Source organism: Panulirus ornatus, chromosome 4 (assembly GCF_036320965.1).
Source record: "Panulirus ornatus isolate Po-2019 chromosome 4, ASM3632096v1, whole genome shotgun sequence".
Taxonomy (NCBI): Eukaryota; Metazoa; Arthropoda; class Malacostraca; order Decapoda; family Palinuridae; genus Panulirus; species Panulirus ornatus.
The window spans coordinates 46,128,959-46,153,051 of record NC_092227.1 but is presented as its reverse complement, the minus strand read 5'-3'; positions in this window follow the sequence as shown (position 1 = coordinate 46,153,051).

Here is a 24,093-nt window from a genome sequence, read left to right as displayed (position 1 = left end):
ATTATTAAAAATATTATCACCATCATTATCATTATTATTATTATTATATATTATACTTAGTCGCTGTCTCCCGTGTCAGTGAGGTAGCGCAAGGAAACACGAAAGAATGGCCCAATCCACTCACATACACATGTATATACATAAACGCCTACATTTCAACGTATACATACATATACATACACAGTCATAAACATATATACACATGTACATACTTATACTTGTTGCCTTCATCCAATCGAGTCGCCATCCCGTCACACATGAAAAACAGAACCCCCCTCCCCTAACCGCGTGCGGGAGGTACGCTAGGAAAAGACAACAAAGGCCACATTCGTTCATACGAATATATATATATATATATATATATATATATATATATATATATATATATATATATATATATATATATATAAATATATATATATATATATATATATATATATATATATATATATATATATATATATATATATATATATATATATATTTACACACTGTAAAACTATACCCCAAGCTGTTATGTTTTGAGGCAACGGAAAATAGGCATAACCCAAATCATTTTTGCACACTGAAGTTCAGTTTATTCAATAAACTTTTATAACAAGAAAGCTTAAAAGTTTGAGGAGAATGACGTGCATATTTCATAACACGCTGACGTGAAAAATATAAAAATTCATCAACGCAGCAGACAGATGTGTACGGAATCCAAAACAAAAGCAGTTAGGACGAAACTTAAAAATCTAGAACATAAAAACTATTCAGGAGTCCATCAACATTCAGTTAAAGACATAGACGTTTATTACACACGTCACATGCGATATATATTGCCAAGAACTCTGTACCTATTCTAGCAAGGTCGCCAATTACATATATATGTTACAAATACTATGCTGATCCTTGTCTTTGCGAGGACGTTAGATTTATGTTACATAACACAGGATAACACTCCCTTAAAGTCATGGGATTAAATCAAACACCAGCATTAAAGCTACTTATAATGAAAGAATTAAAGTTTACAAAATAAACACATGAAATTAGGCACAAATCATTTACGTTAACACTGAACATGAGTTTAACATTCCAGACAAGATTTAAAACCAGGAGATCTCTCCCCTTTATGACAATTTATCTTCGATAACATGATTCAAGATACACTTATTGTTAGACTCTTTTATGACAAGTTACAATACTCTATGACACTCGAAATTAAATGACAGAGGCGGTACAATATCGTAGAGTCTTTATCGCGCACTTCACTCGGGTAACGGGCTTTGGGACAGAGGGACACCACTTACCTCGCTGGGCTAAAGAGGGAAAATCGAGGCTCAGCGGGTGTCAGGGGTATTTATTACAAGTAAGAACGAGCGTCCGCCCTGTTACCCAACAATGTTATTCTTGAGTGGCTATGAGCCTAAGATTCAATTGTGATTGGAGGAGAGTGGTATCCGAATCTACTGATTGGCTTGGAGGATCCCAAGTCCGTCCCACATCTTGCCTAAAGCTCAACCTCCTCTGTTATCTTGTTTACGACAGCGGCGATGATGCACGGGATGACATACCCCGTAGGATGACCTCACGACTTGACCTGACGCCTCGGGTGAGGTCCAAGCGCTGAAGGACTGGACGTCATCTGGTTACAAACAAACAGGACTAATGGCTCGGTCTGAGAAGTGACGTCCAAGCCGATAGCAGAGGAAGACCCTAATCCTCGTCCGAACAAGAAATAGCAGCAACACCATACACAAAGACACCATATATATATATATATATATATATATATATATATATATATATATATATATATATATATATATATATATATATATATATATATATGGTGTGTGGACGTATGTATATACATGTGTATGGGGTGGGTTGGGCCATTTCTTTCGTCTGTTTCCTTGCGCTACCTCGCAAACGCGGGAGACAGCGACAAAGCAAAAAAAAAAAAAAATATATATATATATATATATATATATATATATATATATATATATATATATATATATATATTTTATATATATATATATATTTTTTTTTTTTTTTTTTTTTATACTTTGTCGCTGTCTCCCGCGTTTGCGAGGTAGCGCAAGGAAACAGACGAAAGAAATGGCCCAACCCCCCCCCCCCCATACACATGTACATACACACGTCCACACACGCAAATATACATACCTACACAGCTTTCCATGGTTTACCCCAGACGCTTCACATGCCTTGCTTCAATCCACTGACAGCACGTCAACCCCTGTATACCACATGACTCCAATTCACTCTATTTCTTGCCCTCCTTTCACCCTCCTGCATGTTCAGGCCCCGATCACACAAAATCTTTTTCACTCCATCTTTCCACCTCCAATTTGGTCTCCCTCTTCTCCTCGTTCCCTCCACCTCCGACACATATATCCTCTTGGTCAATCTCTCCTCACTCATTCTCTCCATGTGCCCAAACCATTTCAAAACACCCTCTTCTGCTCTCTCAACCACGCTCTTTTTATTTCCACACATCTCTCTTACCCTTACGTTACTTACTCGATCAAACCACCTCACACCACACATTGTCCTCAAACATCTCATTTCCAGCACATCCATCCTCCTGCGCACATCTCTATCCATAGCCCACGCCTCGCAACCATACAACATTGTTGGAACCACTATTCCCTCAAACATACCCATTTTTGCTTTCCGAGATAATGTTCTCGACTTCCACACATTTTTCAAGGCTCCCAAAATTTTCGCCCCCTCCCCCACCCTATGATCCACTTCCGCTTCCATGGTTCCATCCGCTGACAGATCCACTCCCAGATATCTAAAACACTTCACTTCCTCCAGTTTTTCTCCATTCAAACTCACCTCCCAATTGACTTGACCCTCACCCCTACTGTACCTAATAACCTTGCTCTTATTCACATTTACTCTCAACTTTCTTCTTCCACACACTTTACCAAACTCAGTCACCAGCTTCTGCAGTTTCTCACATGAATCAGCCACCAGCGCTGTATCATCAGCGAACAACAACTGACTCACTTCCCAAGCTCTCTCATCCCCATATATATATATTTTTTTTTTTTTTTTTTTGCTTTGTCGCTGTCTCCCGCGTTTGCGAGGTAGCGCAAGGAAACAGACGAAAGAAATGGCCCAACCCACCCCCATACACATGTATATACATACGTCCACACACGCAAATATAAACACCTACACAGCTTTCCATGGTTTACCCCAGACGCTTCACATGCCTTGATTCAATCCACTGACAGCACGTCAACCCCGGTATACCACATCGATCCAATTCACTCTATTCCTTGCCCTCCTTTCACCCTCCTGCATGTTCAGGCCCCGATCACACAAAATCTTTTTCACTCCATCTTTCCACCTCCAATTTGGTCTCCCTCTTCTCCTCGTTCCCTCCACCTCCGACACATATATCCTCTTGGTCAATCTTTCCTCACTCATTCTCTCCATGTGCCCAAACCATTTCAAAACACCCTCTTCTGCTCTCTCAACCACGCTCTTTTTATTTCCACACATCTCTCTTACCCTTACGTTACTTACTCGATCAAACCACCTCACACCACACATTGTCCTCAAACATCTCATTTCCAGCACATCCATCCTCCTGCGCACAACTCTATCCATAGCCCACGCCTCGCAACCATACAACATTGTTGGAACCACTATTCCTTCAAACATACCCATTTTTGCTTTCCGAGATAATGTTCTCGACTTCCACACATTCTTCAAGGCTCCCAGAATTTTCGCCCCCTCCCCCATCCTATGATCCACTTCCGCTTCCATGGTTCCATCCGCTGCCAGATCCACTCCCAGATATCTAAAACACTTCACTTCCTCCAGTTTTTCTCCATTCAAACTCACCTCCCAATTGACTTGACCCTCAACCCTACTGTACCTAATAACCTTGCTCTTATTCACATTTACTCTTAACTTTCTTCTTTCACACACTTTACCAAACTCAGTCACCAGCTTCTGCAGTTTCTCACATGAATCAGCCACCAGCGGTGTATCATCAGCGAACAACAACCGACTCACTTCCCACGCTCTCTCATCCCCAACAGACTTCATACTTGCCCCTCTTTCCAACACTCTTGCATTCACCTCCCTAACAACCCCATCCATAAACAAATTAAACAACCATGAAGACATCACACACCCCTGCCGCAAACCTACATTCACTGAGTACCAATCACTTTCCTCTCTTCCTGCACGTACATATATATATATATATATATATATATATATATATATATATATATATATATATATATATATATATATATATATATGAACATGTGGGCACAAACACACATGTTCATAACAATATATATATATATATATATATATATATATATATATATATATATATATATATATATATATATATACCTCGCAAACGCGGGAGACAGCGACAAAGCAAAATAAATATGAATAAATAAATATATATATTATCCCTGGGGATAGGGGAGAAAGAATACTTCCCACGTATTCCCTGCGTGTCGAAGGCGACTAAAAAGGGAGGGAGCGGGTGGCTGGAAATCCTCCCCTCTCGTTTTTTTTTTTTTTAATTTTCCAAAAGAGGGGACAGAGAAGGGGGCCAGGTGAGGATGTTCCCTCAAAGGCCCAGTCCTCTCTTCTTAACGCTACCTCGTTAACGCGGGAAATGGCGAATAGTTTGAAAGAAAGAAAAGATATATATATATATATATATATATATATATATATATATATATATATATATATATATATATATATATATATATGGGCTACAGATAGAGTTGTGAGGAGGAGGGTGGATGTGCTGGAAATGAGATGCTTGAGGACATTATGTGGTGAGGTGGTTTGATCGAGTAAGTAACGTAAGGGTAAGAGAGATGCGTGGTAATAAAAAGAGCGTGGTTGAGAGAGCAGAAGAGGGTGTTTTGAAATGGTTTGGTCACATGGAGAGAATGAGAGAGGAAAGATTGACAAAGAGGATACATGTGTCTGAGGTGGAGGGAACGAGGAGAACTGGGAGACCAAACTGGAGGTGGAAAGATGGAGTGAAAAAGATTTTGTGTGGTCGAGGCCTGAACATGCAGGAGGGTAAAAGGCGTGCAAGGAATAGAGTGAATTGGAACGATGTGGTACACCGGGGTCGACGTGCTGTCACTGGATTGAAGCAGGGCATGTGAAGCGTCTGGGGGTAAACCATGGAAAGTTTTGCGGGGCCTGGATGTGGAAAGGGAGCTGTGGTTTCGGTGCATTATACATGACAGCTAGAGACTGAGTGTGAACGAATGTGTCCTTTGTTGTCTTTTCCTAGCGCTACCTCGCACACATGCGCGGCGGAAGGGGGTTCTCATTTCATATGTGGCGGGGTGGAGACGCGAATGAATAAGGTCAGACAGTATGAATTATGTACATGTATATATATATATATATATATATATATATATATATATATATATATATATATATATATATATATATATATATATCCCTGGGGATAGGGGATTAAGAATACTTCCCACGTATTCCCTGCGTGTCGTAGAAGGCGACTAAAAGGGGAGGGAGCGGGGGGCTGGAAATCCTCCCCTCTCGTTTTTTTTTTTTTTTTTTTTTTTTTTTTTTTTTTTTTTTTTTCCCAAAAGAAGGAACAGAGAATTGGGCCAGGTGAGGGTATTCCCTCAAAGGCCCAGTCCTCTGTTCTTAATGCTACCTCGCTAATGCGGGAAATGGCGAATAGTATAAAAGAAAGAAGAAATATATATATGTGTGTGTGTGTGTGTGTGTGTGTGTGTGTGTACAGATATGTAGATATGTATACGTTGAGATGTATAGTTATGTAAACGTTGAGATGTACAGGTATGTATATGTGCGTGTGGACGTGTATGTATATACATGTGTATGTGGGTGGGTTGGGCCATTCTTTCGTCTGTTTCCTTGCGCTACCTCGCTAACGCGGGAGACAGTGACAAAGTATATTAAAAATAATATATATATATATACATATATATATATATATATATATATATATATATATATATATATATATATATATATATATAGAGAGAGAGAGAGAGAGAGAGAGAGAGAGAGAGTCATGTAAGATGCTGAGTTCCTTATCTTAATCATTCATTAATAAAACAACAATTAACGACGCCTTTAATCCAGTGTCATCGAGAAATGCTATATTTACACCTGACTTTTTCTTCCCAGTATGGAAATTGACCTGATGGTCTGTGACGAGGTTGTTTCGGAAAGCCAGATAAAAAAAAAAAGTATTGGTGGTCTATGACGATGTTATATGTTGGAGGACAATACATGCGAAAGGCAGTTAACAGAAAAAGTAATGCTCGAGGACGAGGTTATCTGTTGGAGGACAGCAAAAATGAAAGCCAGGTAACAGAAGATCTCACGGTCTATGATGAGGTCACCTGCACGAAGACAGTGATATTAACTCAAATTCCTAATGTACACAAATGGTGACAAGGGAAGCATAGCAGTACACCAAAATCCCCAGGCGCACCAACGGTTGCTACAGCAGCAAGATATCTTGAAGAACTCACTAAGACCAGTGTGGAGGTGGGCACAACAGACTGGCAGTAGGTGGCGTAACCACAGCAACACCAGAGTTCTTTGTCAAATGTCAACGTCTCGCTTTACATCACTGAGTCTCCTACTCTCTACCACACACACGGTAACTTCTCCGTAACGAAGAATCTAATATCAGTCTGATATTTTCCGCGTCTGACGCCTGCTCTCACTCCCTTGAAAAAAGTAAAAAAGAAGTATATTGAATTTCTCATCCCCCCCCCGCGAGTTTCCATTTCATTTCTTTTATAACTATTGTACAGTGGTGTGTGTGTGTGTGTGTATATATATATATATATATATATATATATATATATATATATATATATATATATATATATATATATATTCATTTATATTCATTTTGCTTTGTCTCTGTCTCCCGCGTTTGCGAGGTGGCGCAAGGAAACAGACGAAAGAAATGGCCCAACCCACCCCCATTCACAATGTATATACATACACATCCACACACGCAAATATACATACCTATACATCTCAATGTACACATATATATACACACACAGACACATACATATATACCCATGCACACAATACACATTGTCTGCCTTTATTCATTCCCATCGCCACCTCGCCACACATGGAATACCATCCCCCTCCCCCCTCATGTGTGCGAGGTAGCACTAGGAAAAGACAACAAAGGCCCCATTCGTTCACACTCAGTCTCCAGCTGTCATGCAATAATGCCCGAAACCACAGCTCCCTTTCCACATATATATATATATATATATATATATATATATATATATATATATATATATATATATATATATATATATATATTGGAAGAGATCACAATTGAACGCGTGATCACCTAAATTCCTTTCTTACCACAGGGAAATGAAACACGATACGTTCCCAAGTTCACTTTCGTGTAATGATCGCATCATCAGGGGATATACAAGAAAGAAATATAACAGTCGGTTCATATACATCGAAGAGACGTAGCTAGGACGCCATTTGGTAAACAAGTGACTACCCGAATGGAGGTCGGGTGCGTTCAAGTCTAACAAGCTTATCATAAAATTTATCATGTGGGCAAGAAAGGGAACCGTTTACAAATTTTATCAACACTATAGCTCTCCAAGTTGTATAGACCTTCACTGATATCAATGCTGTAATTATTGAGTATTTGATAAAAGATGATTTAATGATATTTCTCGTGGTACAGGAGTTAAAGTTAATAACTGAGATGGCATTACTCCAGTCAATACAATGATCATATTTTTTTACATGATTAAAAAAGGCATTTGATTCTTGTCCTGTTCTTATACTATATTTACGTCGCTTAAGTCTAACAGAAAGATCCTTACCAGTCTGCCGAGCATAAAACTTATCAAAAAATTTTCATGGCACTCTATAAACGCACCCTGTGGAACTGTTCGGTGAGTTCCTGCTTAAGATATTCCCTATAGTAGTGCTGTTGCTGAAGGCAACATTTACATTGTTTATTTTTTTTATTTTTTATTATACTTTGTCGCTGTCTCCCGCGTTTGCGAGGTAGCGCAAGGAAACAGACGAAAGAAATGGCCCAACCCCCCCCCCCCCCCATACACATGTATATACATACGTCCACACACGCAAATATACATACCTACACAGCTTTCCATGGTTTACCCCAGACGCTTCACATGCCTTGATTCAATCCACTAACAGCACGTCAACCCCGGTATACCACATCGCTCCAATTCACTCTATTCCTTGCCCTCCTTTCACCCTCCTGCATATTCAGGCCCCGATCACACAAAGTCTTTTTCACTCCATCTTTCCACCTCCAATTTGGTCTCCCTCTTCTCCTCGTTCCCTCCACCTCCGACACATATATCCTCTTGGTCAATCTTTCCTCACTCATTCTCTCCATGTGCCCAAACCACTTCAAAACACCCTCTTCTGCTCTCTCAACCACGCTCTTTTTATTTCCACACATCTCTCTTACCCTTACGTTACTCACTCGATCAAACCACCTCACACCACACATTGTCCTCAAACATCTCATTTCCAGCACATCCATCCTCCTGCGCACAACTCTATCCATAGCCCACGCCTCGCAACCATACAACATTGTTGGAACCACTATTCCTTCAAACATACCCATTTTTGCTTTCCGAGATAATGTTCTCGACTTCCACACATTCTTCAAAGCCCCCAGAATTTTCGCCCCCTCCCCCACCCTATGATCCACTTCCGCTTCCATGGTTCCATCCGCTGCCAGATCCACTCCCAGATATTTAAAACACTTCACTTCCTCCAGTTTTTCTCCATTCAAACTCACCTCCCAATTGACTTGACCCTCAACCCTACTGTACCTAATAACCTTGCTCTTATTCACATTTACTCTTAACTTTCTTCTTCCACACACTTTACCAAACTCAAGTCACCAGCTTCTGCAGTTTCTCACATGAATCAGCCACCAGCGCTGTATCATCAGCGAACAACAACTGACTCACTTCCCAAGCTCTCTCATCCCCAACAGACTTCATACTTGCCCCTCTTTCCAAAACTCTTGCATTTACCTCCCTAACAACCCCATCCATAAACAAATTAAACAACCATGGAGACATGACACACCCCTGCCGCAAACCTACATTCACTGAGAACCAATCACTTTCCTCTCTTCCTACACGTACACATGCCTTACATCCTCGATAAAAACTTTTCACTGCTTCTAACAACTTTCCTCCCACACCATATATTCTTAATACCTTCCACAGAGCATCTCTATCAACTCTATCATATGCCTTCTCCAGATCCATAAATGCTACATACAAATCCATTTGCTTTTCTAAGTATTTCTCACATACATTCTTCAAAGCAAACACCTGATCCACACATCCTCTACCACTTCTGAAACCACACTGCTCTTCCCCAATCTGATGCTCTGTACATGCCTCTGTACATTGTTTAATCATGTAAAAAAATATAATCACGGTATTGTCTATATATATATATATATATATATATATATATATATATATATATATATATATATATATATATATATATATATCCCTCTTGCTGTAAGATTCCCTTCTATTGGACTATTTCGCACTGACACTGATACTTGGCTGACTGACAATCTCGGCACTCAGCGGAGCCTAAGGACATTTTTCTGTGTTCTAACTTTCTCTTGATCACCACACTCCTAACACCCATATGATAATGAACTTCCTCCTAAGATCTTCAACTTCTACAATTCGTCTCTTTGATCAAGGCTTCTAAGAACCCTCCAACAAACCCCTTCCAAAGGCTTCCATTCCTACAGCTCGTCCCTCTGATCAACACTTCTGAGAACCCTCCAACAAACCTCTGCTAAACACTTCAACTCTTGCAGTCCTTCCTTGTAGTTAACATTCTCAAGAACCCTCCAAGAAACTCATCCCAAAGTGTTGAACTCCTTAAACTAAACCTTCAACTCCTTGTCACTCAAATCTAAAAGAAAAAAAAAAAATTATCTCCAGTTACCTTGACTGGCAATAGTGTACCAATAGGAAGAAATAATAAGAGAGCGATCCTGTGAAACTACCTCTTCCCCCCCACCTACTCCACACACACACACACACACACACACACACAAAGACATACACACACACACACACAAAGACACACACACACCCACCCACACACACACACATATTGATAACTATTTGCGTCGTGTTTCCTCTAGGCTTGCCGTCAGTATCTTGTTCAAAAGTCAGACCGCTGGAGTTAGAGAGTTTTAAAAACTTTTGGATGGCTAATGAAACACGGCAGTATATACAAAGTTGAGCATCATAAACACGTCTTAAGAATCTGTCTATACATCTATCAGCCTAATCTTTAAACTATGTGTCTGTCTGCGTCTATCTATTCATTCTTCTACTTACCTATTTATCCATTTATATCTCAGTTTACATATTCATCTATCTATCCATCTATCTATCTATCTACCTAGTTATACAAGTATCTAGCTTTCTATTCGTTTTCATAAAGTCCGTTCTCAGTTCCCCAAGGAGGAGTGAGAACATGCAGCCTCACACTTCATACACCTCACTCATACACAACCTCAATCCATGTCCAGTGTGTCAAGAGGGAACTATGGACTTTTTAAACTTATACAAGTGCTTTTTACCGTCCTACTATGAACAGTGGGTTGATTAAATTTAATATCTCTAGTTCATTTGCGATGTGCAAAGGTCCGCAACAGTAACGCACTGGGGCAATTCATACACAACCTCAATCCATGACCAGTGTGTCAAGAGGGAACTATGGACTTTTTAAACTTATACAAGTGCTTTTTACCGTCCTACTATGAACAGTGGGTTGATTAAATTTAATATCTCTAGTTCATTTGCGATGTGCAAAAGTCCGCAACAGTAACGCACTGGGGCAATTCAAGCTACTAATTCTAATTCAACTAAGACACACAACTGTGATAGTCAAATCCAACCCTTCTCCTGACCACCACAGCCCCGGTGTATAAAATCTATAGTTTTCATTTAACAAAAATCAGTAGCTTGAAATATCTTTTCAACGTTAATTCTGAGCATATTGAAAGCAGAATTACTGAGAACAAACAGTACACTGCTGTAAACAGGTGTTCCATGGAACACTTGTGTTGACTGCAGTACAGCACAGTTCGTGAAAACGAAATGAAGATGGGAACATAATACTACTTGGGAAACGGCGAATATACATATATATATACTATGTCAAGGGTGAAATTTCTTCAATTGTGAACTAGTTTAAGTTCAGGGTTAAAGATATTCATAACTGGCAAAATGATCAAATTTGAGTTATGTCCTTTATATTAATCTATTATTGTGCAGTACAGCACGATATGCGCCTATAATTTATGTCTACACGTGACATGTACACTTACATCCTAAGAAAACCGTCTATACAACGCTCCATTATTTCTACCCTCTTTCTTTCCTTCCTCTTCTCTTTCCTTGTCCTGTTTGTATCGTGTAAACGGTTCAGCCGTCCTGACATACTTGCTGTGTTTCCTAAACGACTGTGTTTGCTGACGCTTCAAAACTTCTGGCAACGTCATGCACCCCAAAACTCTCCCTGCGACAGTCAAGCGTGAGGTCTGTCCTGTTATTGCTACATGCTCAACTGCCCTCACACCCACACAGGAAGGTGACTGCATCATGATATTTCATTTAAAGAAGAGCTCTGCTTCCACCTGGATGCTTTTAGTGCTATAAATTCATTCAGAAAAGCAGCACTTTTATACGCATCTGCCTCATGTGTATTCAGTAAAGTAGCAGTTTATATATATTGAGAAAGATAAGTCTGCAATTTCTTGAAATATATATATATATATATATATATATATATATATATATATATATATATATATATATAGGAGATGGAGTGAGTATTTTGAAGGTTTGTTGAATGTGTTTGATGATAGAGTGGCAGATATAGGGTGTTTTGGTCGAGGTGGTGTGCAAAGTGAGAGGGTTAGGGAAAATGATTTGGTAAACAGAGAAGAGGTAGTAAAAGCTTTGCGGAAAATGAAAGCCGGCAAGGCAGCAGGTTTGGATGGTATTGCAGTGGAATTTATTAAAAAAAGGGGGTGACTGTATTACTGACTGGTTGGTAAGGTTATTTAATGTATGTATGACTCATGGTGAGGTGCCTGAGGATTGGCGGAATGCGTGCATAGTGCCATTGTACAAAGGCAAAGGGGATAAGAGTGAGTGCTCAAATTACAGAGGTATAAGTTTGTTGAGTATTCCTGGTAAATTATATGGGAGGGTATTGATTGAGAGGGTGAAGGCATGTACAGAGCATCAGATTGGGGAAGAGCAGTGTGGTTTCAGAAGTGGTAGAGGATGTGTGGACCAGGTGTTTGCTTTGAAGAATGTATGTGAGAAATACTTAGAAAAGCAAATGGATTTGTATGTAGCATTTATAGATCTGGAGAAGGCATATGATAAGAGTTGATAGAGATGCTCTGTGGAAGGTATTAAGAATATATGGTGTGGGAGGCAAGTTGTTAGAAGCTGTGAAAAGTTTTTATCGAGGATGTAAGGCATGTGTACGTGTAGGAAGAGAGGAAAGTGATTGGTTCTCAGTGAATGTAGGTTTGCGGCAGGGGTGTGTGATGTCTCCATGGTTGTTTAATTTGTTTATGGATGGGGTTGTTAGGGAGGTAAATGCAAGAGTTTTGGAAAGAGGAGCAAGTATGAAGTCTGTTGGGGATGAGAGAGCTTGGTAAGTGAGTCAGTTGCTGTTCGCTGATGATACAGCGCTGGTGGCTGATTCATGTGAGAAACTGCAGAAGCTGGTGACTGAGTTTGGTAAAGTGTGTGAAAGAAGAAAGTTAAGAGCAAGGTTATTAGGTACAGTAGGGTTGAGGGTCAAGTCAATTGGGAGGTAAGTTTGAATGGAGAAAAACTGGAGGAAGTGAAGTGTTTTAGATATCTGGGAGTGGATCTGGCAGCGGATGGAACCATGGAAGCGGAAGTAGATCAGAGGGTGGGGGAGGGGGCGAAAATCCTGTGAGCCTTGAAGAATGTGTGGAAGTCGAGAACATTATCTCGGAAAGCAAAAATGGGTATGTTTGAAGGAATAGTGGTTCCAACAATGTTGTATGGTTGCGAGGCGAGGGCTATGGATAGAGTTGTGCGCAGGAGGATGGATGTGCTGGAAATGAGATGTTTGAGGACAATGTGTGGTGTGAGGTGGTTTGATCGAGTAAGCAACGTAAGGGTAAGAGAGATGTGTGGAAATAAAAAGAGCGTGGTTGAGAGAGCAGAAGAGGGTGTTTTGAAATGGTTTGGGCACATGGAGAGAATGAGTGAGGAAAGATTGACCAAGAGGATATATGTGTCGGAGGTGGAGGGAACGAGGAGAAGAGGGAGACCAAATTGGAGGTGGAAAGATGGAGTGAAAAAGATTTTGTGTGATCGGGGCCTGAACATGCAGGAGGGTGAAAGGAGGGCAAGGAATAGAGTGAATTGGAGCGATGTGGTATACAGGGGTTGACGTGCTGTCAGTGGATTGAGTCGGGGCATGTGAAGCGTCTGGGGTAAACCATGGAAAGCTGTGTAGGTATGTATATTTGCGTGTGTGGACGTGTGTATGTACATGTGTATGGGGGGGGGGGGGGGGGGGGGGTTGGGCCATTTCTTTCGTCTGTTTCCTTGCGCTACCTCGCAAACGCGGGAGACAGCGACAAAGTAAAAAAAAAAAAAAAAAAAAAAAAAAAAAAAAAAAAAAAATATTTATTATACTTTGTCGCTGTCTCCCGCGTTTGCGAGGTAGCGCAAGGAAACAGACGAAAGAAATGGCCCAACCCCCCCCCCCCCCCCATACACATGTATATACATACGTCCACACACGCAAATTACATACCTACACAGCTTTCCATGGTTTACCCCAGACGCTTCACATGCCTTGATTCAATCCACTGACAGCACGTCAACCCCGGTATACCACATCGCTCCAATTCACTCTATTCCTTGCCCTCCTTTCACCCTCCTGCATGTTCAGGCCCCGATCACACAAAATCTTTTTCACTCCATCTTTCCACCTCCGACACATATATCTTCTTGGTCAATCTTTCCTCACTCATTCTCTCCATGTGCCCAAACCACTTCAAAACACCCTCTTCTGCTCTCTCAACCACGCTCTTTTTATTTCCACACATCTCTCTTACCCTTACGTTACTCACTCGATCAAACCACCTCACACCACACATTGTCCTCAAACATCTCATTTCCAGCACATCCATCCTCCTGCGCACAACTCTATCCATAGCTAACACCTCGCAACCATACAACATTGTTGGAACCACTATTCCTTCAAACATACCCATTTTTGCTTTCCGAGATAATGATCTCGACTTCCACACATTCTTCAAGGCCCCCAGAATTTTCGCCCCCTCCCCCACCCTATGATCCACTTCCGCTTCCATGGTTCCATCCGCTGCCAGATCCACTCCCAGATATCTAAAACACTTCACTTCCTCCAGTTTTTCTCCATTCAAACTCACCTCCCAATTGACTTGACCCTCAACCCTACTGTACCTAATAACCTTGCTCTTATTCACATTTACTCTTAACTTTCTTCTTCCACACACTTTACCAAACTCAGTCACCAGCTTCTGCAGTTTCTCACATGAATCAGCCACCAGCGCTGTATCATCAGCGAACAACAACTGACTCACTTTCCAAGCTCTCTCATCCCCAACAGACTTCATACTTGCTCCTCTTTCCAAAACTCTTGCATTTACCTCCCTAACAACCCCATCCATAAACAAATTAAACAACCATGGAGACATCACACACCCCTGCCGCAAACCTACATTCACTGAGAACCAATCACTTTCCTCTCTTCCTACACGTACACATGCCTTACATCCTCGATAAAAACTTTTCACTGCTTCTAACAACTTTCCTCCCACACCATATATTCTTAATACCTTCCACAGAGCATCTCTATCAACTCTATCATATGCCTTCTCCAGATCCATAAATGCTACATACACATCCATTTGCTTTTCTAAGTATTTCTCACATACATTCTTCAAAGCAAACACCTGATCCACACATCCTCTACCACTTCTGAAACCACACTGCTCTTCCCCAATCTGATGCTCTGTACATGCCTTCACCCTCTCAATCAATACCTATATATATATATATATATATATATATATATATATATATATATATATATATATATGGATCTGTATGTATCTGTATGGATCTAGAGAGGGCATATGATAAGAGATTCTCTGTGGAAGGCATAAGGCATGTGTACGAGTACCAGGAGAGGAAAGTGACTGGTTCTCAGTGAATGTCGGTTTGCGGCAGGGGTGCGCGATGTCTCCATGGTTGTTTCATTTGTTTAAGGATGGGGTTGTTAGGGAGAAGAATGCAAGAGTTTTGGAGAGGGGCAGGTATGCAGTCTGTTGTGGATGAGAGGTCTTGGGAAGTGAGTCAGTTGTTGTTGTTCACTGATGATACAGCGCTGGTGGCTGATTCGGGTGAGAAACTGCAGAAGCTGGTGACTGAGTTTGGTAAAGTGTGTGAAAGAAGAAAGCTGAGAGTAAATGTGAATAAGAGCACGACTGTTAGGTACAGTAGGATTGAGGGACAAGTCAATTGGGAGGTACGTATAAATGGAGAAAAACTGGAGGAAGTGAAGTCTTTTAGAGATCTGGGAGTGTATTGAACAGCGGATGGAACCATGGAAGCGAAAGTGAGTCACAGGGTGGGGTAGGGGCGAAGGTTCTGGGAGCGTTGAAGAATGTGTGGAAGGCGAGAACATTATCTCGGAAAGCAAAAATGGGTGTGTTTGAAGGAAGAGTGGTTCCTACAATGTTATATGGTTGCGAGGCGTGGGCTATAGATAGGGTTCTGCAGAGGAGGGAAGATGTGTTGGAAATGAGATGTTTGAGGACAATATGTGACGTGAGGTGGTTTGATCGAATAAGTAACAAAAGGGTAAGAGGGATGTGCGGTAATAAAAAGTGTGTGGTTGAGAGAGCAGAAAAGGGTGTATTGAAATGGTATGGTAACATGGAGAGAATAAGTGAGGAAAAAGATTGACCAAGAGGATATATATGTCAGAGGTGGAGGGAACGAGAAGTGGGAGACCAAATTGGAGGAGGAAGGATAGAGTGAAAAAGATTTTAAGCGATCGAGGCCTGAACATGCAGGAGAATAAAAGGTGTGTAAGGAATATAGAGAACTGGAAGGATGTGGTATACCGGGGTCGACGTGCTCTCAATGGATTGAACCAGAGCATGTGAAGCGTCTGGGGTAAACCATGGAAAGTTGTGTGGGGCGTGGATGTGGAAAGGGAGCTATAGTTTCGATGCATTATTACATGACAGCTAGAGACTGAGTGTGAACGAATGTTGCCTTTGTTGTCTTTTCCTAGTGCTACCTCGCGCACATGAGGGGGGGGAGGGGGTTGTTATTTCATGTTTGGCGGGGTGGCGATGGGAATGAATAAAGGCAGACAGTATGAATTATGTACATGTGTATATATGTATATGTCTGTGTGTGCATATATATGTATACGTTGAGATGTATAGGTATGTATATTTGCGTGTGTGGACATGTATGTAAATACATGTCTATGTAGGTGGGTTGGGCCGTTCTTTCGTCTGTTTCCTTGCGCTACCTCGCTAACGCGGGAGACAGCGACAAAGCAATATATATATATATATATATATATATATATATATATATATATATATATATATATATATATATATTCCACGGAGGAAAATTAAACACGATAAGTTCCCAAGTGCACTTTCGTGTAATAATCACATCATCAGGGGAGATACAAGAAATAAATATAAGTCAGTTGATATACAACGAAGGGATGAAGTTGGGACGCCATTTGGTAAACATGTGATTGTCCAAGACAGACAACGAGAGTATCATAAACTTATTCTGTGGACAAGAAGGGGAATTGTTTACAAACCTTATCATAAATAATGTTATCCAATTTGTATAGAACTTCACTAATATTAAGGTTATCATTCTTTGTGTATTTAATAATAGAAGATTCAATGATATTTTTCGTGGTACTGGAGTTAAGAGTTAATAGGAATATGTTTGAATACGCGCAAAAATTGTGATCCTTTCCAAGAGAGAGAGAGAGAGAGAGAGAGAGAGAGAGAGAGAGAGAGAGAGAGAGAGAGAGAGAGAGAGAGAGATTCCTGACTTACGTATTCAAGCAATATCATATAAGCACAGGGGTCTCGCAGCCTGGAAAAAAATATAAATGGATACACAAAGGAACGTCAGTCATTCCTAACATGATCAGGAAAAAACTCGAGATCTGGACACTCAGTCTGGAGTACTACTCCTCTGTGGCCACTGTATTGGTCTTAATACATGTGAATTAAATGGTACCATCGAAATGTAATGAGTGCGAGTGGAAACAATGCGTGGGATTCCAATCCCTTTCTGTAAGCACCTGCCTGATAACTGAATCCTGCCTGGAAACAGTCACATGTGATTCACTTGCTTGTAGAATACCATCAAAATTCATCATAGTTGAAGCGACACATAACCCTGTTAACTACTATCAACAGCTGCTGCAAGTCCTGCCAGAGGCGTCGTGTCACTACTGACTTCCTCCCGGGATATCAATACCAAACTGTCCTACAGTTCTCCGTCTCAGTAGATTCCTCAAGCGTACTTCAAGACGAGTTCAAGAGCTTCTAAGACGATACTTGGACCTTGCAAGTTGGTCTTAATGGAGTTTATAACTCTGCCAGTCAGCTAACCAGTAGACACTTTAGATATAGGCATAACGTATATATAAATGTATTTCTTATCTTATACTTAATCGCCGCTCCCCGCTTTAGCGAGGAAGCACCAGGAACAGACGAAGAAAGGACGCATCCGCTCACATCCATTCTGCAGCTATCATGTGTAATGCAAAGATAACATAAAACCCATTCCACAACAAAGCCCTTCCCCCCAGACCCTTCGATGGTTTTCCCGGCCGTTTAACATCGACAGCATGTCGACCCCTAGACCACATCGTTCCAATTCAATCTATCCCATGCATGCCTTTTACCTTCCTGCACGTTCAGTCCCCAATCACTCAAAATTTGTTCACTCCATCTCAAACATTTCACTTCCAACACAGCCAACCTCCTTCACACATCCTCATCTATATACCATGCCTCGCATCCATATACTATTGATGGGACTACCATACCTTCAAACATACCCATTTTCGCCTTCCCAAATAACGACCTCTTTTTTCACACACTGTTAAATGCTCCTGAACTTTCGCCCCCTTACCCACCCTCCGACTCATTTCCGGTTCCATAGTTCCAATATCGCCATGTCCACTCCCAGGCATCTACAACACTTACTTTCTCCAAATTTCCTCCATTTACTCACATTCCAACCAATATGCCCCTCAACCATCCAAAACCTAACAACCTTACTTTTCTTCACATTTACTCTTAACTTCCTTTTTTTACACACACTTCCAAACTCACTCACCAGCTGCGGCAGTTTCTCAGTCGAATCTGCTACTAGCGGTGTCATCATCAAACAACAAATGACTCGCTCCCAAGGCCTTCTCATCCCCTTCGTAATGTATACTCTCTCCATGACTTGCATTTACCTCCCTCATCACCCCATCCATAAACAAATTAAGCAGCCATAGTGTCATCACACACTACTGCTGCAGACCAACCTTCACTAAGAACCACTCATTCTTCTCTCTTCTTATCCTTGCATACGCCTAACATCGCTGATAAAAATTTCTTATTGCTTTAAGTAGCTTTCCTACTACACCATATTGTCTTAAGACCTTCCACAAGTCATCTCTATCAACCCAATCATATACTTTCTCCAATCCAGAAACGCCACATACAAATCCTTCTGTTTCTCTAAGTATTTCTCACATATTCTTTACAGCAAACATCTAATCCACACATCCTCTGCTACTTCTGAGGCCACATTGTTCCTCCCCAGTCAGATATTCTGTACATGCCCTTAAACTCTTATTTCCCATACAACTTACCTGGTATACTCAACAAACTCTTTGAACATTCACCTTTATCCCCCTCCCCTTATACAATGGCACTATACAAGCACTTTCGCGAGTCCTCAGGCACCTCACCATGATCCATAAATACAATGAAAATCCTTACTAACATTACAACAACACAGCCACCCCTTTCCTTAGAGAGTCAACTGCAATACCATCCACTACAGAAACCTAGCCACATTCAATCTTACGTAAGACTTTCACCACCTCTTCTCTCTTCACCAAACCATTCTTCATGACTCTCTCACCTCGCATATCATCCGGGCCCAACATCTGCCATCCTATCATCAAATACATTTAACAGTCCATCAAAATACTCACTCCATCTTCAACACAAGCTATTACTACTTCCTCATTTGCCACCTTCACCGATGTTCCCACTTGTTCTCTTGTTTTTCGCACACTATTAACCTCCTTCCAAAACAACCCGTAATTCACTCTGAAATTTACTTATGCTGGGTAAGCCCAACTCTCACTAGCCTTCTTTTTAACACCTGCACTTTTCCCTTGACCTCCCGCCGCTTTCTCTTATACATCTCCTAAACATAAGCACTCCTTCCCAGTAAGAACCGCCCATATACCGCTCTTTCTCCTTTCAATAGGAACTTTTAGTTATTCATTTATCCCTAAATACCTCCAATTCCTCACCCACTTCCCTCGTTTCGTTTACTCTCACCATTTGTCATTCTACACTCAATCTCTCCCAGTATTTCTTCAAACAAATATCTTTCCCAAGCTCATTCACTTTCACTATTCTCTTCTCATCCGTGAGGTCTCCTCTTTCCCGAAAACCTCTACAAATCTACACTCGAGGTAGAAATCACAAGGTAAGGATCAGACATTCCACTGGCTGCCCCTCTCAACACATTCACATCCAAAAGGTTTTCTTTCGCGCGCCTATGAATTCATATGTAATCCAATGATGCCCGATGACCATTTTGCTATCATACATATACTTGTGTGCCTGTCTCTTTTCGAATCAAGTATTCACAAACAAGAGTACATTTTCAGTATGCTCCTAAATTATAACCTCATCTGCAACATCACATATCCTTACATTTAAATAACTCATCACCAATACCCAGTCTCACGCACCAAAACTGCTGAACCAATCACTCAGCTACACCCAAAGCATTTCTCTCTCGTGATCTTTGTTCTCATGGGCAGGGGTATAAGAACTAATAATCACCCACCTTTCGCCAACGACTTTCATTCCTACCCACATCACTGTGGAGCTTCCTCACACTTCCAAAATTCCTGCTTCAGGAGCACTGTTACCCCTTCCTTAGGTCTTGCCATCCCACCAACTCCTGACTTTACTCCTAATACATTTCTAAACCATTCTTCCCCATTACCCTTAAGCTTTGTTTCACTCACAGCCAGAACATCCACGATCCTTTCCTCAAACATACTGCCCATCTAGCTTTTCTTCTCATTTTGCTTACATCCACACAATTTACGCAACCCAGCCTGAACTTTCAAAAATGATGAGCACTACCCGCTTGGCTTCTTCCTCTGTTCAATCTTTTAGAAATTGAAGTAAATGCGGGTAATGTGATGGGTATGGGTCAAACTCGGTGAGTCAGCTGTTGGAGGGTTTGCCTGTCGTCTCCGCACCTGGGAAAGTTTTGTGGCACAGGAAACATTGCCACGCCCCTACAAGACTACACAAAACAAAAGCCATGTACATAAGAGAATATAAACTCCTCCATAAATCATAAAAAAACACGACAAATCAGGACTCTTACCATTATTCTCTACCGCGCCCACTCTCTACCTTCACCAGACATTCCCAGGCACAGAGACCTCAGGCTGACCCCCCCATCTGTTGACCAAGCGAATCTGGCCCCTACCGACCACACTATCATACATGAACTCCGAGGGAACACGGTCTACAGGTCAACATATCATCTACGATATCGCTCTCATCGGTAACATTCAAAGATGTGACTCATTCCTTTTTTGTTCTTTATACTGCGTTATATCATTTATAATCAACCTGACTGAAGATGGACAGTGTTCGTGTGCCCGAAACGTCTCATGCATTTCAAGAACAAAGTGAAATGAGTATTGAACGTTTTATTCACACTTCATATGATGAAGCAAAATGTGCGGTGAGAAAAATGTAATATATAACTGAGAGAGAGAGAGAGAGAGAGAGAGAGAGAGAGAGAGAGAGAGAGAGAGAGAGAGAGAGAGAGAGAGAAATGTCAATTGGTCTTTAACAAATATGAAAAGTTATATTACACAGATACACAGACCCAAGGTTCAATCGGGGTGGTCTGGCCTTAACGCTTGAAAAAAAAAAAAAAATTCTAGGCAGTGGACGAAAAAGATAGCAAAGCAGAGGCTCTCTCCCCACCCTCCACTCCCTCCGGCAAAACCCGGCAGGAAAATAGGTAGAAAAATACCTTGCAGGAATAATAAATAAGCCTTCAGGAAATCTTTATAAGAAAGTGATAAGATAGAATGAACATGAGTATGTCATACATCCCATAACCAACGACAGGTATCCCTTCACTTAAATCTAAGCTCCAGCCTCTCGACTCACTACGCCTATATCATTCCTGATGCTGAAAAATGATACAGTAATTCTCAAATACTCTTTCAAAGCAGGTGACATGGGTTAATCAATGTTAATACGATACCGCAACATGGCCAGGGAGAGACCAAAGGTTGAGAAGGTAGCATGATATACCACTCCGTTATGACGACTGATTGAATTAATTATTCAATACCGGAGAGTGACGAGTGATGATCAAGCCTAATTTTGAAGATATTAAGGGTGTTTCTATAACTAAATTTTCTGGGAGCTTATTCGACCCATCAATAATGTAGCTGGTTTAAAAAATACTTCGTACGGTCCAGATTACCTCGGTGACCTCTGAAGTTTCAATCTATTTCCTCTCGTTGGTAATGCTGGAGCTACTGTAAAGAAATGATCAATATCAAAATTGTATTTAGAAACATTCTATCAATTTGCCCGGAGGTGCTTCTTGCTTAAGGAGAATAAGTTTAATTCTCGCAGTCTCGCCTCATATTGTTCGTTAGCCAAGGTGGAAATCAACTTAGTTGCTCTTTGCTGCACTGCTTCTAGTCTAAGAACGTCTTTCCTTTTGTGGGGTCGCCCAAAACTGCACTGCACATTCAAGGTGGGGTCGAACTAGACTTAAGTATAGTGGCAATATCACATTCTTGCTTTTCTAAGTTTCTATTTCTGAATCCAAACATCCTATTTGCTTTCTTAGCATCTCCCCTGCAATACTGGAAGATTCGGCAAGACTGCATCAGTTAACGAAAGAGATTAAAATCTCGTTACAGAACTTCTTGCTTCAAAGGAGTTTATCATGTCCCTGTTATTGAGCATAGCGAAGCCTTGGAGCTATATGTGCCCCTGGAAAAGGGGTCCTAGGGTAACATAAGCACCCTCTCATAAACGGCCCTCGGGTAAATATTATTTTTTTTTTTTTACTATACTTTGTCGCTGTCTCCCGCGTTAGCGAGGTAGCGCAAGGAAACAGACAAAACAATGACCCAACACACCCACATACACATGAATATACATAAAAGCCCACATACGCACATATACATACCTATACATTTCAGTGTATACATACACAGACATATATATATATATATATATATATATATATATATATATATATATATATATATATATATATATATATATTTATTTTTTTTTTTCATTATACTTTGTCGCTGTCTCCCGCGTTTGCGAGGTAGCGCAAGGAAACAGACGAAAGAAATGGCCCAACCCCCCCCCCCCCCATACACATGTATATACATACGTCCACACACGCAAATATACATACCTACACAGCTTTCCATGGTTTACCACAGACGCTTCACATGCCTTGATTCAATCCACTGACAGCACGTCAACCCCGGTATACCACATCGCTCCAATTCACTCTATTCCTTGCCCTCCTTTCACCCTCCTGCATGTTCAGGCCCCGATCACACAAAATCTTTTTCACTCCATCTTTCCACCTCCAATTTGGTCTCCCTCTTCTCCTCGTTCCCTCCACCTCCGACACATATATCCTCTTGGTCAATCTTTCCTCACTCATTCTCTCCATGTGCCCAAACCATTTCAAAACACCCTCTTCTGCTCTCTCAACCACGCTCTTTTTATTTCCACACATCTCTCTTACCCTTACGTTACTTACTCGATCAAACCACCTCACACCACACATTGTCCTCAAACATCTCATTTCCAGCACATCCATCCTCCTGCGCACAACTCTATCCATAGCCCACGCCTCGCAACCATACAACATTGTTGGAACCACTATTCCTTCAAACATACCCATTTTTGCTTTCCGAGATAATGTTCTCGACTTCCACACATTCTTCAAGGCTCCCAGAATTTTCGCCCCCTCCCCCACCCTATGATCCACTTCCGCTTCCATGGTTCCATCCGCTGCCAGATCCACTCCCAGATATCTAAAACACTTCACTTCCTCCAGTTTTTCTCCATTCAAACTCACCTCCCAATTGACTTGACCCTCAACCCTACTGTACCTAATAACCTTGCTCTTATTCACATTTACTCTTAACTTTCTTCTTTCACACACTTTACCAAACTCAGTCACCAGCTTCTGCAGTTTCTCACATGAATCAGCCACCAGCGCTGTATCATCAGCGAACAACAACTGACTCACTTCCCAAGCTCTCTCATCCCCAACAGACTTCATACTTGCCCCTCTTTCCAAAACTCTTGCATTCACCTCCCTAACAACCCCATCCATAAACAAATTAAACAACCATGGAGACATCACACACCCCTGCCGCAAACCTACATTCACTGCGAACCAATCACTTTCCTCTCTTCCTACACGTACACATGCCTTACATCCTCGATAAAAACTTTTCACTGCTTCTAACAACTTGCCTCCCACACCATATATTCTCAATACCCTCCACAGAGCATCT